Here is a 22,225-nt window from a genome sequence, read left to right as displayed (position 1 = left end):
GGGCAGATAATCGGTTAATGAAAACTGTTCCTAATCAACTGTCATTATGCATCATTGTTTCCTGGGAAACACAAAGAAAATGTTCTCACACTAACTCTGTCACTTAATTTTACAGAAGCAGTTTGTGGAAATTGTGAGTGTTTCTTTTACATGAACATTATTACTTTGTATAAGTGTAAGTGTTTTCCATGAAACGGAAACAAAAGGTCAACCTGCAATTCAAGCAGTAAGTACTGCATTAACATCAATCTAATACTTACCAAGCCTCAATGATGTATTGCAGTTTAAAGAATGATTGCTAGTCTTTCTTGGAAACTGATGGATATAGGTCCACGATTTTCTTTTTTTTTCTACTGTTCTTCTGTTACATTGTTCAAACAAGCACTTTTAATACAGAAGGGAAGATTCCAGGTATTTACATGAAAAATGAATCAAAGTGCTGCCATAATTTACAAGAAGTTCTTAATGGATCAGATTGTTCCGTGAGGAACCAGTTTGAACTTGCATTCGAGATTTCCAATCCAATATTAACTGTTAAGTTAGGGGAGTACAGCCAGTGCACTATTTGTATTCGGGTTCGGATTCTGGCTTTTAAAAAAAAACTTTGGATACGTTATTTGCAAGGCCGTAGCTACCATTGAGGACACCGAGGTCATGACCTCGGTATTTTTTTCGGCCTAATGAATGGAAAAAAAAAAAAAAAAAGTGCAAAGTATTAGGGAGGACAGATGGAAGGTGACTGAGTGAATCCTCTCTTGTCCAAACAATTCCGGTAGGCCTATAATGCTCTTGTTTATTGACGCCCTCACGTACGCTGGTGTTTGTTTACTGGTCGCGGGAAAAAAGGCGATTCATTCGAAAAAAGCGAGCGATACAGCGCGTCGCGGAGCCTGCGTGCATGGAGGAGAAGGCTACTGAGTGAGTCGGTTGGCTCTAGATAAACTGCTCTTTCCAACCAGTTGTTACACTGTAAAAGTTTCGTACATACGTGCACTTGAAGCGCTGTATTATTTCGGGACGGAACCTCATTTATGCGGAGAAAACAGCTGTTTAATAGGGTCAATTCAGCGCCGTTTACTGTCTGTGTCCTGTATATGCACTAGTTGAGCTAAGTGGGGGAGAGAGACCTCTTTCCTGCAGATACTATACTGAGGGGGCATCTACTGCACTGTCCATTCTTCCATCAACTTTATGTGAAAAGCACAGTGACATGATAAATTTTATGTTTACAGACAGGGGCGTCACTAAGTTTTAAGGACAGGGGGGGCTTAGCCCCCAGGAGATGCACAAGATGTGAGCATATGTGGTGCACAAGCACAAATATTTCACAAACAAAGACTGTGAAATTGTTTCTAAAAAATTTTGGACAGATTTAACAAAGAGCATACGGTGTAAAGTTTAGGCAACCATTAGTTTTATTTCAGTCTTTTTTATTTATTTATTTATTTTTTATTTAAAGAAAGCTAAGACCGGTGAGATTACTACAGACATGTCTGGAGTAGGCTACAATAGAAAATGTAAATTTTTCATCTCTGCCTAGTAAGAATTTTTGCTACTCTGTGGCTGCTACGAATGTGAGGAGCTAGTCTACTGTTTGTAATAGGTGGTGTGTTCTCATCAGAATTCAGTGAAGTTGGGTCTTCTCTGGATGATCACTAGTGATGATAATATCATAAAAAATGGCATTAATCTAATATGATGTGTGTAGTTTTTATCTGTCAAAGTGCACCAGATTGAAGCCTTTTAATATAAAATTGCCCCAAATTTCTGACGCCACCCCCCCCCCGCACACCACGACTATGACCTCGGTATTTCAAAAATCCTGGCTACGGCCCTGGTTATTTGTATACGGGAAGAAACCAGAAGTAACATAAATGTTCACCAAAACCAAACTGTGGCAGTGTCTTGTCCATGGATGTGATTGGCTCAAAACACGCACCAGTATGTTTTTTTGTTCCGTTTTGTTTTAGGTTGCTTTCACACCTAACCAAGTGGACTCGAGTTCGCTTGGGGGGCTGAAAGTTGCAACATTGTTGCATTATCACTTGGTTCGGTTCCGCGTTCACACTGCAACTTCTGAACCGCACCAAACTTGCGCCCCAAGCGCACCAAACTTTCTGAGCGTCAAAAGTCGACGTCACTCCGCTCGCGACTGACAGACCTGCTGGGTAACAGTAAACATGGAGCAGCATGTGAACCTACCGTAAAACACCAAATAAGGGCCCGGGCGTTTATTTGCTTAAATCGCTCAAATCAACAGGCGTTTATTAGGGACCTGCGTTTATTAATAGTGTTCAACCTGGACCTCCTTCTGGGGAAAGAGGCTTCACTCTGTGGCGGCAGGCGGCGGTGGAATGATACGTGCGTTTCTCGAGGCATTACTGTAAATACGGCCAGGGCGGACTTGTTCTCTGTCTCGCTGACCTCCGCCGTCCTGGCCCGCACAGGTACCAGGAGACTGAGACCCCCCGTCATGTCGGTCCTCCGCCCTTACTGATCCGCCGTAAGTTGCAAAAGCCCTGCGGACGCCCAGTCTCTCCACTCCTCTCCCTCACTTCAGCACCTGTTGGCTCGCACCACCGTCCTTTTTTTTTTTTTTTTTTGTTGATTGAATGAAGTAGGTCTATAACTAATAATAATGCAACGTATAGCCTAACTAAATAGGACGCGCATGAGTAATCAGAGAACAGAAGGCTGTTTACGCTACTTTTAAAAGGAGTAAAGTCATTTAAAACAAGGAGCGAGCCGAGCCGACACTGTGCAGCCCAGGACAGGTGCTGAAGTGCGGATGAGAGGAGTGGACAGACCGGGCAGGAGCAACCAGCTGACGTCTCGTCGGTCCTCGGCCGACTTTAATGTCTCGAGACACCCGCTATATTTGCATAGAACAATGTTTGACCCGGCGTTTATTTGGGATGGGCGTTTAATATAAAAAATATTTTGCTACACCCGGCGGTTAATTGGGACCGGCGGCAATTTGGGACTCGGCCATTATTTGAAGTTTTACGGTAACAATAAAATAACCTAATAAAATAAAGTATATCTCTATTCTCTACTCTACTCAATAATATAAACAGGACTTGTATTGTGCTTCGTTACATTGTTACACATCACTAATGCTAACGTAGTTAATCGGGGATTGAAGCTGTTAAATTTCTAACTTTGACAATAACAACCGCCACCTTATTTGTTTCTTCTTCTCTTTCTGTTTTGGTTTTGCGTCACTACGTCATGCATTACGTATGTGTTTAGTCCGCTGAGCTTTCACACTGCATACGAACCGAACCAGGGTTCACTTGCAAACGGACCGAGACCCCCGTTTTCAAGCGGACCAGAGTTCGTTTGTTTGATCCGCACCAGAGTTCGTATGAGCTTTCACACCTGCCCAAACGAACCGGACTATCCGAGCAAACGAACTCTGGTCCGTTTAAAGCGGACCAAAGGAGGACAGTGTGAATGCGCCCTTAATCTCTTGTAGTTGGCTCAAAACCAAGCTCAAAACACACATCCAAACGTTTCTTTTTCTTCAGAAAAAAGCTCCTGAATAATGAGGATAAACTTCGGACAGAATCAAAGCATTATTTGTGTACTTCCGAATAACGTATTCGGGTTCGGTATATATCCCTACGTTAAGGTTAATGTGAGGGGAGAAAAAAGAAAACTACTTTGGACATTCTCATTCATGTATCTTCCATAATATTGCAGAGAGGATAAACTCTGCCACAACCTTATACTTTTGCTCTGTGAAAAACAGTTTTTCATTTTGTTTATTCCTGGAGAGAGTCATGATGAGAAGCTGGTGGCGTGCCGTCACTAGGACACATGGTATGCAGTAATGGTGGCATCTGTCTGGGCACACACACACACATTCTTGCCCATACTATAACTTGGTAACGATACATGAGAGAAACATCACCCTGATGCTCTCACATGCTCATCCATGAGAGAAGAATAGATGATAATCAGGTATGAAAGGACATTGTTGTCATATTGTAACCCATTATGTAACAGAGTGTATCCTGATTTATTAGATATAAAAGGTTGATTTTATTGTATGGATTACAAAGACTCATTTCAAGAAGTATGCAACCTGATATCGAACATGTTTCTGAGATTTCCAATCCAATCCATTTTATTTATAGAGTATCAGTGACCGCTGGTATCAATGGGCTAGTGGGGCTAAGCCCTCCCTGCATTACACAACAAAAGATGAGGAAAAAATATTCTCTAAATAACATACAAAAGATTGTTCTAAGTCTTAGTAAAATCGGAACTGGCAACAATATTAAATAGTTTCAAGAAAAACACAGGATATCTCTAAATGGGCTAATTTTAATCAGCCCCAGCTCACCGAGTCTGCTCTCATTCATTTTCCGACTGTGGATGATTGACAGGTGCCATGTCCCGCCCTCGCCATTGACCGACTGTTGGGGCTAATTTCATTCAGCCCACAGGCCGATCGGTACTGACCAATCAGCAGCGGGCTAACGCAGGGTCAGTGATTGACAGGCGTCATGTCCCGCCCCCTTGGTTTACTTGTCATTGGGGCTAATTTCATTTAGCCCAACAGCGCTGTTTTCAGACCAATGACAGCAACCAGAGGAAAAGTTGTGTTGTTGTGGGAGGGAGAAGAGAGAAATCAGCGGCGCTAGGCGCTAGCATCACAGGTAGCAGCCTACTTTACTGCTCTAAACTGTCTTTGCTAACATGAATGAAGTGGAGAATTTAGTTTCTAAACTCACTTGGAGCACCAGACTTAATGACATGGCGATAACAGACCAGAAAGGCCGTCGATATGAGCTGCATATATCGTCTCCTTTTTTTTTTTTTTTTTTTTTTTTTTTTTAATTGAGCAATATCGTCGGGTGTGTGCGCGTGCGTGCGTGAGAGAAAGAGAGAGAGAGAGAGAGACTGTGTGTGTGTGTGTGTGTGTGTGGGTGAGAGAGAGAGACTGTTTTTTTTTTTGACTAGACCCTTATATTTAATGCAGTGTGTAGGCCTAGTTAGTTGCTATAGGCCTACTTTTGTGAGATGGGATAACCCTCACTTTGAGCTACTGCTGTGTTAACTATTTAGGGCCGGATTTACTAAAGGTTTGCGTGTATTAAAACGTGTGCAAACGTGATTGCACGCGCAAACACATGTGGAACCTGATCTACTAACCGGACGCACCGAGGATTGCGTCTCTCACACGGGCAGAATAGCACGTGCGATCCATTTAGCGTGTTTGCCTTGATGAATATGTAAATATGGGCGTTTCAACCAGAACGCGCAAAATACTGGGAGGAGTAGATGCAAATAGATTTATTTAGCACACGCAATGTGATTTACCAAACCAGGAAGAGATTGCGGTGGCTGTTTTTGCGTCTTTATTCACCACGTCTGAAAACCATGTACTAACTGATACAACTTTGTGAAAACGTATGCGTTTATTGATTTGATACCTGTCAGAGCCCCATGATCTTACATCTCTGCATTTCCTCACGTCTGGGTAATTCTCTAACAGTTTTTCAGCCGTGTTAAAAGTCATTTACGCGCCGTTACGCACGGGGCACGTCTGTCCTGCAGTGCGCTCCTCTCCTCTCCTCTCCTCTCCTCTCCTCTCCAGTACCTGACTGCTCAGCTCCGACTCTCAGTGACACCTGTCCGGTCCCGGACTGAGACACGTCACCGCTGCCTTCACCCGTGTTTGATCCCTCTGGTCAGTGGTCAGAGCGTTTAGATCCGTGTGTCCCACCTGAGCTCTCTATTAATCCACTCGATCATGGGCGGCACACACACACATTATAGGTGCGTGATTGTCGCTGCAGCTGCTGCCTGTTCGTCACTATATGACGAGTTGGGCCCTGTAGCGATTTGTGTTTATTTATCTAAACAGAGCGCGAGAGAGATGAACACACATGCTGTCATTGTATGCATCGGATCAAATGTCATTCTGTCCCTTCGTCCGTCCAGCTCTCTGTCCACTCTCTCCATGGCGGAAACGATTACCACGCGCAAAACCCTCATTTACATATTGCGATTTGCACGTGTTTTCATTTAGCGGGTTACTCTTAGTAGATCACCTGTTTTGCGTGCACTAACCAAACACGCAATATTATAGCGGGAGCAAACAATATAGCGCCCGCTATCTGGGATCTTAGTAAATCCGGCCCTCTATGGGTATAATTTATTTATTAGCCCACCCAACTAATTTGACCACCAGCCGCCACTGTAGAGTATCCTACATTTAAAAACAATGAAGTTGACCAAAGCAATTTACACAAACATCAAAATAAGTAAAATCAACATAAAGTAAAATATAAAAACACACTAAATAAAACCAATTAAAAGAGAAAACAACAATAAGAACATGAAAGCTGAAGTATTTGGGTCTCAAACTGTGTTAAAAGCCAAGTAATGAAAGTATACTTTAAAAGGTCAGTCAGATAAAATGGGGCAAGCCCACTGAGAGCTTTAAAAACATTAACATCCCAATGCAGCAACACAAGGACTGTAGAGATATTCCTGTTTACGTTGCAGTCAAGAATCGAGTTGTCCGGATGCTGTATAGCTCAGTGGGTCGTGCAGGCGCCCCATGTGCAGAGGCTACAGTCCTCGCTGCAGCCAGCCCTGGTTCGAATCCCAAATCTGGTGGCCCTTTGCCGGGTGTCATTCCCTCTCTCTGCCTCCCCATTTCCTGCCTGACTCTTCAAGAGTTGGGCTGAGGCATTTCAGACCAGCTGTAGGCGGGAACATGATCAACAGATGGCTAGATACAGTCTGTTACAGTATTCAAGTCGTGTAGTGATAAAAGCATGGACAACTTGTCAAAGTCTAAAAAAGATAACAACGGTTTAACCTTTAAGCGCATTCTTAAATGACTTTGGCATCACAGTGATGCTTCTTCTGATTTTGACCTGGGGTACCCTTGAAACTGTGTCTCACTGCCCAGGTTAAAGAGAGGATGAATGAGGTAAGCAGCAGCAACAAACAGCTACAAAGATCAATATAGTCGCTCCAGTACAAGGACCATGTCTAAACTCTATACAGTCCAATAACGGGAGGTATTATGTGTCCACGTGCCTCGGACCCCAGTGGATACAAACTAACCTGAGCATGAGAGAAATGTAGTTGAGTTTCTTGTAGGAAGATCAGTTGCCTAGATTTTTGACAAATATCTTTAGTCTGATTCAAAGATGAAACACTTCAGAGTGTTTTTGTCTTTTGTCAACAGATCTCTTGCTTGCAGCAAGATGAGCTGCAAAATAGGGCTTTACATTGTTTATATAAAGTTGACTTATTATCAGTATTATTGTATGCTGCTGTTCTTTTCCACTGTGGCTGCTTGTTAACTGATGGGTTTAATGGACAGAGCATCATACTACTGTATGCTGCTGGTGACTGTGTTTTCTCTATCTGTTGGTATCCGTTTCGATTTGCCACGTTTTGGATCAGATCTACACATTTAAGTCTGGACCAAAGTGGTGGACAGGACAGCCAACATTATTATCCACTGACCACTGATACACAATAACAGTATAACGCGGAGCACATGAGGGGTTTGTGTGAGCTACCTGGCTAAAAACGCAGCAAAACCAAAAAAAGCGGAAAAAAATGTTCTACAAAATCAGGTAGAAGGCAGAAATTCAACATGCAAGTTTGTGTATCCACTCATCATTATCCTGGGAGCGTACAGTATTCCCACACCTGATTTCCCTTCAAAATAAAAGCTTCACATGGTAACAGGTGCTAAAAACCTCAGTGGTGCCTGCAAAACACAGTTCAGACTCTAACCGTGTTGTTTGTTGTGGGTCCAGGATGGAGTGCATTTTTACTTTTATAGGCCTCATTTTGTAAGGGAATGCTGCAAAACAAGGCAATGAAATAAAATGTATGTTTGAATTATGCATATGTGAGGGGAAGTGCTGTGGGTACAAAGCATTAGAAACAGGTCCTCAAATAGTGGATGTTATAATAGAATTCCACTCAATATGCAAATTCCCATCCCCGTTTTTAAGGCAATCACAAGTACATTCAGCCAGTGCTCTTTGCTTTTCTGGACATGGTCTATTTTTGCGTTGAATGGGAAATGTTTATTCTCTGAATACATTTTTTTCTTCCTCTTCCTCAGTGCAGTTTACAATCTCCAGACGGAGGAAATACACGCAGTTTTACTTTTATTATTATCATTTTTTTCATGGCACGGACAAACACTGACAGGGATTTAGGGAAATAAAAGTTGTCACATCATAAATTGATTATGTCTCTGTTAAACTTCACTGTAACCCAGTTCACCGTCTTCCCAGCCTTCCGTTTGTGAGGAGTCGCAGGCTGTGCATACTGACAGCATGACGAAATCAAAACAGAAGTTTTAGTCCGCAATGAGAGAGCGACACGCACATTTGTCAAACTGATGTTTTATCAGGCAGCTCCTCTGAACTTATGACAGTCCTCTGAACACCCCAGTGGGGATGGAAGAGACTCACCAAAGGCTGTCATTAGACAGACGAGAGAAATGAACGGTGAGATTCAAAGCTTCCTTTGTGTGTAATTAGGGGAAATTATCCTTCACAGTTTTGGTAGGGCGACTGGCTGATGAAAATTCGCCTCTGCTGTGGTCAGACTTACTGCAAAGAGGATAGTAAATAGCTTCTCTGCTGAAAGACGTGTCAGAATGACTCCTCAGACCACCTAATGTTTTAAATTGAGGCTTTCCTCTCAGTTAAGGTGACATTTAAGTGACTTTGAATCATGTGGCACAAATGGGCTGTCTAACATTTCCTCAGAAAGTTTTGCAGAGAGCAGTTAGGTGGAACTGACAAATGCTCTGAGCAACTTCTCCTTCAGCTCCAATTGATATTTAAATATAGAAAAATTAAATCTATAAAGTTATTTTAATTTTTTTTCATAGTTTAGTTTGAGAGAATTAATTGATGGAGAGGTTACAAACACATGGAAACAGCCTGTTTCTTCTGGCTCAGGAGAAAATTAATAAAGCATTATTGTTAGACATAAGTCTAACTTAATGAGTCGTTAAGCTTTATCTTTTCAACTGTGCAGCCTGTAACCATCTGTCTGATGCAATGGCACTTTATTCCATAGTCATCAAACAGCTATCACTCAGTTTAAAGCTTCACTTTGGAAAACATCCCATACTGGCAAACAGAGTCAGAAATCTTTTTTAATGGGAAAAAATATGATTACCAACCTGCCTGCATGTTTTTTTCATGAGACCAGATGTGTAGCGACGCATATAAGATATCTGGGAAGGCGGTCATATTGTAATCTTTCATGTAGGCCTAATGTACGGTTAGACTTGACGTGAGTACCACCTTAAAATTGACACAACCCTGGGGAGAAGTCATTACAACAGGCAGGGGGTGCAGTGGATGGCATGCCATTTCCCTCACTTTTAAAATAAATTCTGATTTATGATACATTACTGAAATACCCACCTGGAGGAATACTGTTTTTTTGGGGGGGATACGTGCTTATCTGATTTAATGGTGCAGTCTTTTGGGAAATTTGCTTCCGACTCATGTGTACGTGAAAAGGGCTGTGACACATTCACTTACGGTCGTAAATTGCCTCACCTGCTGTAAGCTGTCATAGCCTTCAGTCTAATATCACAGTGATTGTCACCCCCTTGAGCACCTCACGCACAAAAAGTCACAAACTACTTTGCTGGAGAAAAACTTTTTTTTCCTGCATACTGTATGACTCCATACAGCCTGCACCATCCGCTCTTTATTCCTCTCGCAAGAAGTAGCTGCTGTGATGACACATCATTGGGGGATATTTTCCAATCATCCTATATGTGACCGCTGACTTTTGTATAAACAAACCCATACACGAAAATGTTCTTGCATGAGGCTGATTGTGTCTTTTTAAAGCTCAGAATGTAAAAACCAACTTGAGTATTGTGCCATGTAGCCAGAGAAACTACATGAGTTCATGGCGAATGACTTGACTTTTGTCTGTCAATACAAAGCCTGATGTATGCTGTTCCTCCGAGCCATGGGGGCTCCATTGTTGTGCAAAAACTGACACACTGTTGCACTGCACATACTATATATTCCAGTTGATTTTGACTCAATACCAGCTTGCATTATCTTGCTGCAAGAAATACACACTAGAGCACCACTATGAGGTTATTTTTGTCTCATTAATACCTGTAAACGCACAGAGAGTGATCTACAAATATTCCTTGGTTTGCACACGTGTTTTGCTAATACAAATTTATAATTTGTAACTTGTATTTTGGTTTTTACAAATACATGTGTATTTGTAAATATATTGTGTATTTGTATTGTTAATACATCACTTTATTCAATTTTAAAATGTTTTCATGTGAGTAAGTAACTGTTTAGATCCCCAATATGCGGCTAGTTTATTCAAATGACGCCTGTTTGGAAGTTTGCTCCGACGTTTTTCCGAGCAGTGAAGCTCAGCAGCCAGGTTGCCAAGGTGGTCGGCCGGCTGACCTGCGTCGTCAAATTCGTACTTGTGGATAGCAAAATACTTGTGCAAACAAAGGAACATTTTGTAGATCACCCTCTGTGTGTTTACAGGTATTAATGATACAAACATAACCCCATACACCACAGCTAGAAATAGTCAGACAGATGTTAAAACCTACTGTGCCCAGATGTCTAAGAAAATTTGCCTGCTGACAGTTGATTAAAAAAAAAAAAAAAGCCTTTTTAAAAAAAAATGATTTCCGCTTTCAGCCGGTAACCCAATAGCTTTAGGGCTGCAGTAGTCAAGGTCTTACAAGAAATGTTCACGTCTTTGGGGTCATCCACACCTGAAGCAAACCATAGAAGTAAAATCATTATATATTTTGAATGTAATCCTCTAATTAGTGTTATGTTAGTGTTAGCCCATGTGAGAACATCCTTATCCTTAGCTGTGAAGATCCTCATCATCACCATGTTCTCTCCATGGAAAAAATGTAGCTGCTTTCTTTATTAGTCCATGAGCTAAATAACAGCAGCCAAGAGAATCTTTTTATTCTTCATGAGCTCTCGCTGGAAATCAGGCTTAAAAAAAAAAACACTATTGTGTCACGTTTAATTCCATGTCTTGCTTACTTTATTGTCTTACTCTGAGGTATGCAAAGGTGTTTTTTTTTTCCTCATTGCTTTTTTTTTATGAACTCACAGTCTGCTGGATTCCCCATACCACTGCACTCCTCTTTCCTTTTGTCTTCCCAACAACACCGCCTCTGGCATTTTGATCACAGCTTCAAGGTCTGCGGCGCCTGAGCTTCACTTAAAAGCGGCAAGAGAAAGGGACACCAATTATGTTTTTTTCCTCCTCTCCTTATTTGTTTTCAATGAAACAATAGAATTAGAATTTCTTATTAAAACACTGGGGGTGGTGGCCATCTGACTTGTGACCTCTTGAGTGTAAGAGGGAAAGTATATACAGTGGGAAAAATAATGAAAACCCACCCACCTCCTCTTAGCTGTGATTCATAATTTACCACCCTACTGTTTAGCAGGGGATTTTTACCACAGGGAGCCCAAATTGAGCTTAATTGTAGTAAATTCTCATTATTTTTGGCTAATGCTTTTAAAGAGAAAATTGTGCTTTAAAGTACTGCATGCGCCCGACACATCTTCATTCAGGCTGAGCTGAGAGAACTTTTCAACATCCAAATAAACATCCAATTCCAATATTTGTACTTGAAAAGATTCTTCATGTTGTTTTGGGAGTTTGTCTGTGTTGAGTGGGTTCCTTGTGCTGCCAACTGAAAATAGCTGTATGATTGTGAATCTGCTTATATAGCATAACTGTGTACTGAATATGGCTCAATAAAAATGATTTTCAAATACCAAAAACATTGGAATTGGCAGATTTGGAGAATTTGCTGTAATGTCACTATATTAAGTTTCTAGTAAAAGTTTCTAGGTTCTTACTTTGTGTAGCCAATGTGCTCATCACAGTGTTACCGTCTGAAAATAACTGTATTATTATGAACCATTTTTATCCCATTACCCTGTCTGAACTTTAAGATATCACAAATCTAAAAACTGCCTTGATGCTAAAACAAACAAACAAACAAAAACAGAAAATGGTCAGAAGAACCTGGACTGGAGCCCTCTCGCCCTGAAAACTTCAGATCGATATCTGCGTTGCCTTTTATATCTCAAATTAACAACATCTTTGGAACATTTCATGTCAGTGAGACCTTAGGAAGTCCCACACAACTGAACCTGCTGTGCCCAAAGTTATTAATGACCTTTTAATGGCTGTTGATGATGGTATGTGTTCAGTACTTGTACTCTTGGACCTCAGTGCAGCCTTTGACACAGCTGACCACAGCATAGAGCACAAACAGACTGACTGAGTATGTAGCACAACTTTATAATGTTTGCTTTTTTCTTTCTGTCATTTCTGTAAAATAGAAAGTTTCTATGTCTCAGTGAACAACTCTTTCTGTTCATTCTCTTCTGCAGTACAGTGTTCGTCATGGGCCAGTTCAAGGACCACTGTTATTGTTGTTCAACATGTTTACCTTAGAAACACCACACGCAAACATGCAGTTGCTTTTCATTTTTTTTGTACCCAATATACAGACTCCCACACACTGTTACACTTGCACAAAAACTTTTAATGTTTCGATATTGTGAGCTTCTTCAGGCAAACAGTTTAATCTGAGGAGAAACCGTCTTTAATAGGGAGGTCACTGCGCGCCTGCTCCCAATCACAATGATTATACAAAAACAACAATACAAGCCAAAAATTGTGTCAGGTGTACTTTATATTATAATTCCAAAGTTATTGTACACTTGACAGTACTGTATGGATTGCTGCAGAAAACGGTAAAAGCCTATGAAACTAAAGTCAGGTCATTGTTTGATGGACCTAAACGGATGACAAACATCATAAATCAAACCCAAATATGCAGTCAAGAAAATTATATAGACACCGTAGCTGATCCCATGAATTAAGGCAGACCAGAAGATATGAAATAACAACCCACCCCACCAAAAAAAAAAAAAAAAAAGAAAACATAGTAACAAATCATTAGACCAATATCAGATAAGGAATCCTGACACACAGACAAGACCCAGAGCTTCAAAACCTGTATTTGAGAATATTTGAACCGAACATTTTGAACAGTGACCAGGAGAAGAATAATAGACTTGACTGTTCATGTACCTACTTACATACCTGTACAAGACTGACTCGGGGTCAGCAAGGAAACAACCAGAAACTTAGTCTTTCCCACATGCAACACACATGTACCCACCAGTTCGATTCACTGAGCCCGGGATTTTCAGCTCTCTGAATGCCCCCCTTGTGAGGTTAAAACAACATGGATGTCAAATAACTGAGATCCTGGTTGTTGGAAACCAGGCTGGTGGAATAGATTCCTTTAAGTGTTTTATATCTCTTAAAGTGTCTCAGTAAAAATTATTCTATGCTCTTTTTTTCATCAGTCTCTTTTTACTTTGAACTGCACATTTTATATTCATTAATTTCTTTATTTCAGACCCAAGGGGATCCATATCGCAATAAAAGCACAATAAAAATAAAAAAAGACAGAAAAACACAAAGTATTTGGTATTGTAGGAGAACTTTATAATAAAGTTTTACATAGTGTTAAATAAAGATTATTATCATTATTTTTTTTAATTCAAGGCATGGGCTGTTGACAGATTTGTTTACAGTGTCTTTTCCCTGAGAAAAGAGGTGACCATTTCCATGTTCACCAGGTCATTGTGTTTGTGGTGGAGTGTTGTGTATTTAAGGTTACTTTTTCTTTTCTTCAATTCAGTTTGTGTGTCAAGATAATTCTGCTGGTCCCACAAAAAAAAGGAAAAAGGTTACAAAAAAGAAAGCAAAAATGAAGACATGCTGCTTTAATATCTTTGGAACAGTGCAATTGGTAAATAACTGGTATCAGAATTAACATTTTTAGAAGTGAAATCTGCTCAGTGACCAACAGCAGAACGTATTTAACATTTACATTTCAAAGCCATTTATTCTTTTTCTTTTTTTTAATATTACTTTTTTAAATGTATTGCTGACCAAAACATGAATTCCATTACATACATTACACATTGCATTGTCATGACAACAGGTAAAAATACTTCCCACTTATGGGCACATTACACAGCTCATTTCTTCCTCTCGTCATACAATAAACATCATCCTCTCCAATTTCCCATCTCTTTACAAATGCATTCAAAGTGTATTTTCACATGGTTCTTAGAGAGGGAGAGAGAGAGAGATAACAGGCTGAAAAGTCTGAGCCAATCAGTGTTACCCAGCTCCCTCCTGGATGTTTACAACAAGGTAGCCTGCAAAGCTGACAGAACCAATCATCACCAAAAAGACCACTCATAACCTGAAACCCTCCCTCTCTTGCATCCTGGCACCTCTGCTGGTCTTATTAACGGCTTTAAGTGTCTCACACTGCACGCTCTGTTCACCCATACAGCACTTTTTTTCTATCTATTGTCCCTATGTACACTTCATAGGGACCTTTCCTACCAACCTACGCTCCTCAGTCACATCCACCGGTTCCAGTTACATCGCCTTGGGTCGCCAAAGCACGACACCCCACATGGATTCTGGATCTGATGAATTCACGCATCCCCAGGGGTCAACGGTCGTTTGCATGTATTAGCTCCAGAATTGCCACAGTTATCCAAGTAACATGAGAGCGATCAAAGGAACCATAACTGATTTAATGAGCCATTCCCATTTTCACTGTAGTTAGACTTGAATAGCTTAAACTCCGCACCCCCACACGTCTTGGGGTTGTGTGTGTGTGTGTGCATCCCACCAGCACTGGATTCATTTGAAGAGAGCTTTCATTGGCGGTATCATGACTCCGAACCTCAGCAGCACCTCAGGCAAATACTGTATCTCCTCGAAAATTACTTTGTTAGATGCTCAAACTGCTTCAGAACAGCCGATGTCACTCCAGAGATCTGCTAACAAGCCTTTCATGTTATCACTTTATACGCTGTTTGAATCATGCTGAATTTACAGGCCTCGACATGATATTTTTTTAAAAACCTGATTTAAGGAGTACTCAGGCTGCAAATTTATTTAACAGTGTGAGTCACAGATGGAAAATCACCTATTTTGGTCTACATGTGGATTTATTGTGCTGCATTTTTTTTTTTTGCCGTTCTGTAAAGTGTAAAAGCTGCTTTAGAAATCGACTGAGGGTTTATTGATCTTCACGGGCAGATTAGGTTGCACTAACAGCATGAACAGAGTAGCTCTACGGGGAATAAAGAAGCCTCTCAATAGAAGAGGTGAGGCTGTGACATTAGACAGACATTACTGTTGAATGTAAAAAGGTAATATACAGCCCCATTCATTCAACCAAATGCAGCACAGGTCAGCAGCATCTTATGATTGAAGATAAAGCTGATTCAATCAAGACAATGAATGAAGATGTCATGTTTTGCTTTAGAAAAGTTTTTATTTTTTCGTCTTTTTTTTTCTGATATTGTACAGTCCAAAGAATAATTGATTAACCAGGAAAATAATCACAAAATTAATCATTGATGAAAAAAAACTGAATCCATTAGTTGCACCCTGCAACTGGAACAGTTGTGCTTCAGGATACAGATGGAGGAGAAGAGGATTGCCTCTCTGGTAACTTTCCAGGGTTTTGAAATATTGAGCCGTGCAGTGTTTTGAGCAGTAAAACACCGCAGCCTTCTAATTTATGGACATTTTTTTTTTTTTAGGGAAATGTATTTCATCCTCTTGCTGTTACCTGAAGCAACACACTCCAACATGGCCTGTTTGGAAAAGTGTTTATCCAAGGGTCGGGGTTGCATCATCCTTGAAATGGGTCTACACTGCTGGATTATGGGCCATCCCAGACAAAGAAGGACCAGACGGTGGTTATATTTTCTTTTCTTATGGCTCCGATATCACACTGATCAAAAATAGCCCTCATCATGGTTCTGAAATCAATAATATCCTCGGACATAATTCATCCACTCACCAACCAATTGGAGTGCGGCATGAAATGATGGCTGTCTCTACATTTAGATTAGAAAATAATTATCTTAAGCTCTCTTTGAAGTTGCATCCTAATTTGGCTGTTTTCTCTTCACCCCAACAAGGTCCACATTATACTTCACCTCTCATTTTTTATCACTATTAATAGGGTTTCATTCTTGCTTCACCACAATGGAGGCAGGGATGGATGACGCACTCCTGACCTTGTATTCTTCAATACTGACATGTATTGCAGCTGACTCAGGTATGAGGAAGGATCTGCAGGTGAGATTCTGTCAAGTTGTTGACAAGTAACTACAATAAATGACAATATCTGTTTATGTGTAGATGAACAATGCCCCTAATGAGGCAAAAAACAGGAATTATGTGTTTATTCTCTTTATTGTGGTGTTAGTTTCACAGAATCTGGCGAGTGTGATACGACAAACTGCACAGAGTCTTTGCTTAGTGTCTCTTTAACACATTTCTCACTCCGAAAAATACACACTCACAAAGCAGAATCCAAACTTGCAGAAAGTAGTCTTTTCAGATGACAGGAAAATGGCCAGTTGATGAGTAAGGATGACCTCAAGCAGTCAGATAGCAGCTTTAAGAGAAACTCTAGGTTGTAAAATTACAACTTGGAGGCTGCTGTGCACTCTGTTTACAGATACTGTTATGGTTACTCTGACATGAACACGAACATGAACATGGCAACCACTTACAAGAGACTGATAAAGATACAATAGACATTTGACACAGGCCAGACCATAACAAGCAGATGGTGGACGTCTCGTGCTCCCTGACGGAATAACATGAAAACATCAACATCTTGGATCCATAAAAGAAACAGGATGACACAGATATGATTTAATTTCATATGAAAAAGTGTTTTTTCTTTTTTTTTTAAGGAAGAGGCAGCTTTGTTTCAATAAATATTGTTGTAACGGTCTGTGTCTGGGTTTCTGTTGATTTTTATCTGCTCTGTGATTCTTCTTGAATCCCTGAAGAAGAGTTATGTTTCAGACAACTCCCTTTTCAAGAAGTCTCTTTGAAATTTATCTCACAGTTCGAAGGTTATTTTTCCCCGGGAATCTATTATTTCCATGACAATTTCTTATCTTCAAAAATGGTCAAAATCTAAGTAGAGAATAACTTGCAGTGTGTAGGTAGTGATGTACATCTATATCTGTGAGGACCAACTGTTTGAGACTTTTTAAAGTAAGGACATTCTGACCAGTTCTCATTTCTCCAAGGGTCGAGGTTAAAATCGGGTTTTCGTCACTGTTGGGAACTTTACAACCACATTAAGGGGTCCACGACCGTCCAGATATTCATTGCATCACCGGCCTGGCATTCCCATGTGTCCTCACTGATGAAAACACATCAGTTCACACCTGACATCATGTGTCTCCCGTGGCCGTGACCCTGCTTTATATGCAAATAAACATGCCAGTGAAGTAGTGGGTCCTTGAATGTGGCGCAGGACGTGTTTGCATTCACACTGCCAAAAGAATGAGGCCCAGACCTCCTCTGAACGTGGTCTGAGGGATCAGGTTTCAAAAGTGTCCTCCATGCATCAGATGAGATGGATGTTGTTACCAGTCTGAACAGGTCCTTGAGGTTGTTTTGTATAAACAGGCCTGAAACTGTGGCCTAGCTCAGACCTGGTATTAACATCTGTCCCAGCTGATGTGATCACAAGTGGTCAGCTCCAAAGTCAGGTGTGAACACACAGAGGACACTTACTGAACTGACATCCTCTAATCGGTCCAACAATAGTTTCTAATTGAACTGAAAAGGGAAAGGAGATTCTATCATAAATGGTTGCACATAGGGCTGTTCGATTTTGCCCAAAAGTTAAATCTCGATTTTCTTCTCTCAAAAATCGATTTCCGATTACGATTACGATTTTTTTGTTAAATGACAAACTATTTTGTGTGCTATTTTTAAATGGACCTAGAGTCTAATTTAAAAAAAAAATCTATCTATCTATCTATCTATCTATCTATCTATCTATCTATCTATCTATCTATCTATCTATCTATCTATCTATCTATCTATCTGTTGTTATTCTGTCACCTGAGTTACAGTAAATGTCTGCTGTGTGGAAAACCATGCGGTCCGCTGTGATATGACGGCCGAGTCGAGCCGAGCCGAACCGAGCAGACCTGTAACTGTGTAGTGGAAAAGGGCTGTTGGTCTTTTCGGCAATGAAATCCTCGCTGGTCATAGCAGAATGCCGACATGCTTGTTTACAGTGTGTGGGGAGAGCAGTGGGAGAGTGTGATGGGAGGAAGGAGGCGGCAGTCATTACGGTAATTCAGCGCAGCGCAGATTCATGAACGGGGGCTTACCGTAATTACCCTAGTTAGAGTAAAAAATCGATTTTTAGGATTTCACGTTTTTAACATCGTCCTAGCCAAATATTCGCGATTACGATTTTAAATCGATTAATCGAACAGCCCTAGTTGCACATTTATATCTTGAGTGAGAAGGGCCTCACACATTTATTATATAAAATGGCTCATTGTGATTATGTTTCACTTTGTTATAGTAGTGTAAATTCGCAAATAGAAGCCCAGGCTTTTACTTGCTTCACCTGCAGAACTGACCTGGCTTATATTTGAGACAGGCATCTATGTGGAGCAGGCTTTTATTTAATTTAGAACAAATCTTATGCTCAGCAAAGATGGAATAGACATATAGACCCGGCATCTAATTGAGACTGGCTTTTATTTGCTCAAACCTGTAGCCAGAACTGGCCAGTACAGGAGATCGGCGTCTATTGAAGACTGCCATTATTTGAGAATTTATACGGTAATAAAAAATAGACCTGACCACACTTACACTGAATCACCTTTACTTTCTGCTGCACCGTTTTGTTTCTTCCTTTTTTCCTCACTTTTCATATTTCAGCAAAGCCAAAGAGACAACGCTCCAAAAGGACGTATTTATCTAGGTCTTAAATAAATGTGTTTTTTTTTCTGTCTTGCACTTGAAGTTTGTGTTAGCACATAAGACAAGCGACTGGGTACCAGACACTGTTTCCCTTTCTCCCTTTTTGCTTGTGTTAGAAAAACATTGTTATTTTGATGTCTCTGCTGTGAATTGCGAAAGTCTGGTGAAGACAGGTCACAGCTCTCCTTGTATTTGTACATTAAAAAGCTTCAGTTTCCTTTGCTTATTATTATGCATTTTTTCCCCTCTCCTCGACAACAGTGAAAAAGGTCCCTGCAGATGTTCCCTTTGCTTTTATGTCACAAGCTATCTAACTGATAGTAGGAAATGTCAGCCGAATCCACAAGTAAAAAAAAAAAAAACCTGATTATTCCGTTCCATGAAAGGTCACCTGTGACACGGTATCTCGAAAATGTAAGACGTATCTGTACAACATTAGGTGTACCCATCTTAGGCCCGAGTCGGTCACCTGCGTCCGTCTCTAAAAAAAGAAACAATTGGCTGGAGACACGCTCAGCAAAAGCCACTGACTCGCATGTTTTCTGTTTGTTTATGAGATGTATAGGTTTTCTGATCATCTCCATGTGACTGCAGCAGCTCATCACGGGACTTTTTGTTGCGCCTCCACAGCGACAGCGGTGTCACATCCACACACTGTACCAAATCTGATGTCTCCATCAGGCTGATTGTGAAGCCTTGCAGTCATTTTGTTTTTCTTCCACAGGTGAGCGCCTTGTTCGCTCACACACAAGCAGTGGAAGATGTAAGAAGATTGCTTTTTATGGATCGCATTCTTAAAAGTTGCGAGTGATGCTTTTCTCCGGTTGGGGCTGGCTTGGGGTGCTCTTTACAAAAACATAGTGGGTGTCGGAGACGGCTTGCATTGTGCATCGGTGCAGCAGCTCTTGAAAAGGTTTCTCCTCTGATGGCCGCGGTAATTTCAAGCAGCAGACACATTTATCTTTGTGAGAAAATTGCAAGAAGTGGGGTAACGCTGCGCAGCGTGTCTTTTGATGATTTACTGTAAATTGTTGGTAATATAAAGCACAATGCAAGGACCTGGGTGGGAACAACACCGATGGTGTTTCATGTGGCCCCCTGCTGAGGAGGGCACGCATTTCCATTGCAACTGTGACAGTGAACGCAGCACAGCACGCCTTTCCTTGTGCCTAATGATGCAAATTATTAAAATGATTTCCCTCCACAACCTGTTTCATGTGTTTCCTTCCAGAAATAATTGAGGAATCTTTTTATGTTTTCAATTAACTGCTTTTTCTCTCCCCCCCTCTCTTCCTCCTGACATTCGTTCTAATTGCTAAAGATTCAGGCTTTGCTTGGAAATGTTGCAGGGCATCACAATAAGAGGCGCTTTATTTTCCTCTGTCAATCTTCTACAATGGAGAGGAGAAGTGAGAGGGAGTTTACAAATAATTACTGGAAGAAAAACATTAATTTTTCGCCTTTGTCAGAAAAAAAACACACACGTATTCCTCTCAGGGAGTAATTACAGTCAATACTGACACAGTACAATTGTAGAATTATAGTTGTTTTTCAGGACATTTGCAGCATTCACACCACCTCGCTTTACAATTACCTAGTTTTTTTTTTCTTTTTCTTATATCCTCCACCAAAGCATCAGATTTCTAGTGAAGACTGATATACAGCACTGTCATGTGTTTGTCCTAAAAACAAAACACCATTAAAATTATCTTGAGTTTCAAACAATCAGCCCTCTTCAGGCTTAAAAAACTGGTTTTTAAGAGTTGGCAGTTCTGTCTTTCATAAGAGAACAGCAGCTGGCGTTTGAATTCATGTCAGTTACAATAGACTGCGACTCAGTTTCACAGAAATAAGGGAGAAAAAAAGTCAAAAACCTCCCAGACTACCACAGCAGTGTGGTTCACTTCTCCACTGCCCATCCGCACTCAGTGTGTTGCATATCGTTCAGTTTACCAAACATGCCAATATCCATGTCATTTATAGCACACACAGTGAACAAAGGCTGGTTTTTACCAGGGCTGCAATGACTTTTTGTCTTCACTGATTTATTAACTTTTCTTTGCATTACCTGATCAGTTGAGTAGAATCAATACTTCAAATATTCTTCTCTAACCACTTCCCATATTCCAATTAAATAATTAAAAATACACTAAAGAGATTCTAGAAGAAACTTACGTTTGAGTAGCCTAGAAATCTAAACATACCCTAGCGGCAGAAAATATATTTGCTCCGTAGGTGGGTCTAGAAACGAGCCATAGGACTTTAAATATAGATTCAGATTGTTATTTTTATTGTTCTTATTTGGTTATTCTAATGGTAGAATTTTGGGATGTTAAGAGGGGATTTTATATAAATACGGTAATTTGTATTTGTCTTGGGTTGGGTCAAAGTTTTCAAATCCTTTACATGGTGGGTGTAAAATATATAACCACTTTAAATTTAATGTGGTCCAACAAGCACATTGAAAAAACAGTAGGTGGGGCCATAATTGATGGGAAGGGGAAAGTCCCACACGTGGGGCTCTGATGGGACTGAAAAGAACTGATGAACAGCAATATTAAAATTGACCTCTAGGGAAATACATAATATCTGAATGGGACTTTTTTACACTATATACATACTCTCCTGTCCCAGTTGGTGAGAATAAATTCACCCTCCTGACTCCCACAGTGTCCTGATCGAGGTGAAAACTAGGCTAACCATCCTGGCTGCTTCCCTTGGGATGAAGTGGCAGATGCACAGAACCATAGTTGCCCTCCCCAGTACATATACAACACACACATGCGCACACACACACATACACACACACACACACACACACACACACACACACACACACACACACACACACACACACTTACAGACACACACAACCCAAAAGCTCTCCAGGGTTCTGTCTCAAGCCGAGCCAAAAACCCAAGCTGGGGTAATCCCGAGGGAGCTCAACTCTACCACCGGCTCTCCTCTCAAATCCTGTTGGGTCAGAAAATCCAGAGAGAAGCTGCTGCACCACTGGAGGATGGGAGGGGAGGGGCGCTTGTTTTGTTCACAGTCCTGTACAGTAGTGTTGTCCCTGTGGAGGAAGTGAGGAAAGCAGAGGGAGCAACTCAGATACATGGGCGATTCATGTTTTTTTATTGTTTTTTTTCTGTGACGAGGCCCCAGCTGAGCCTGGCTGGCTGAGAGCATGCTCCAAAACACTGTGAAAACACACACACATGTGTATATATATATATATATATATATATATATATATACAGTATATATACGTATATACACATACTGTATATACTCTAGC

The sequence above is a fragment of the Trachurus japonicus genome, chromosome 20 (genome assembly GCF_045865225.1).
Source record: "Trachurus japonicus isolate A0001 chromosome 20, Traja_1.0".
NCBI lineage: Eukaryota > Metazoa > Chordata > Actinopteri > Carangiformes > Carangidae > Trachurus > Trachurus japonicus.
Note: the sequence above shows the minus strand (reverse complement) of the source record.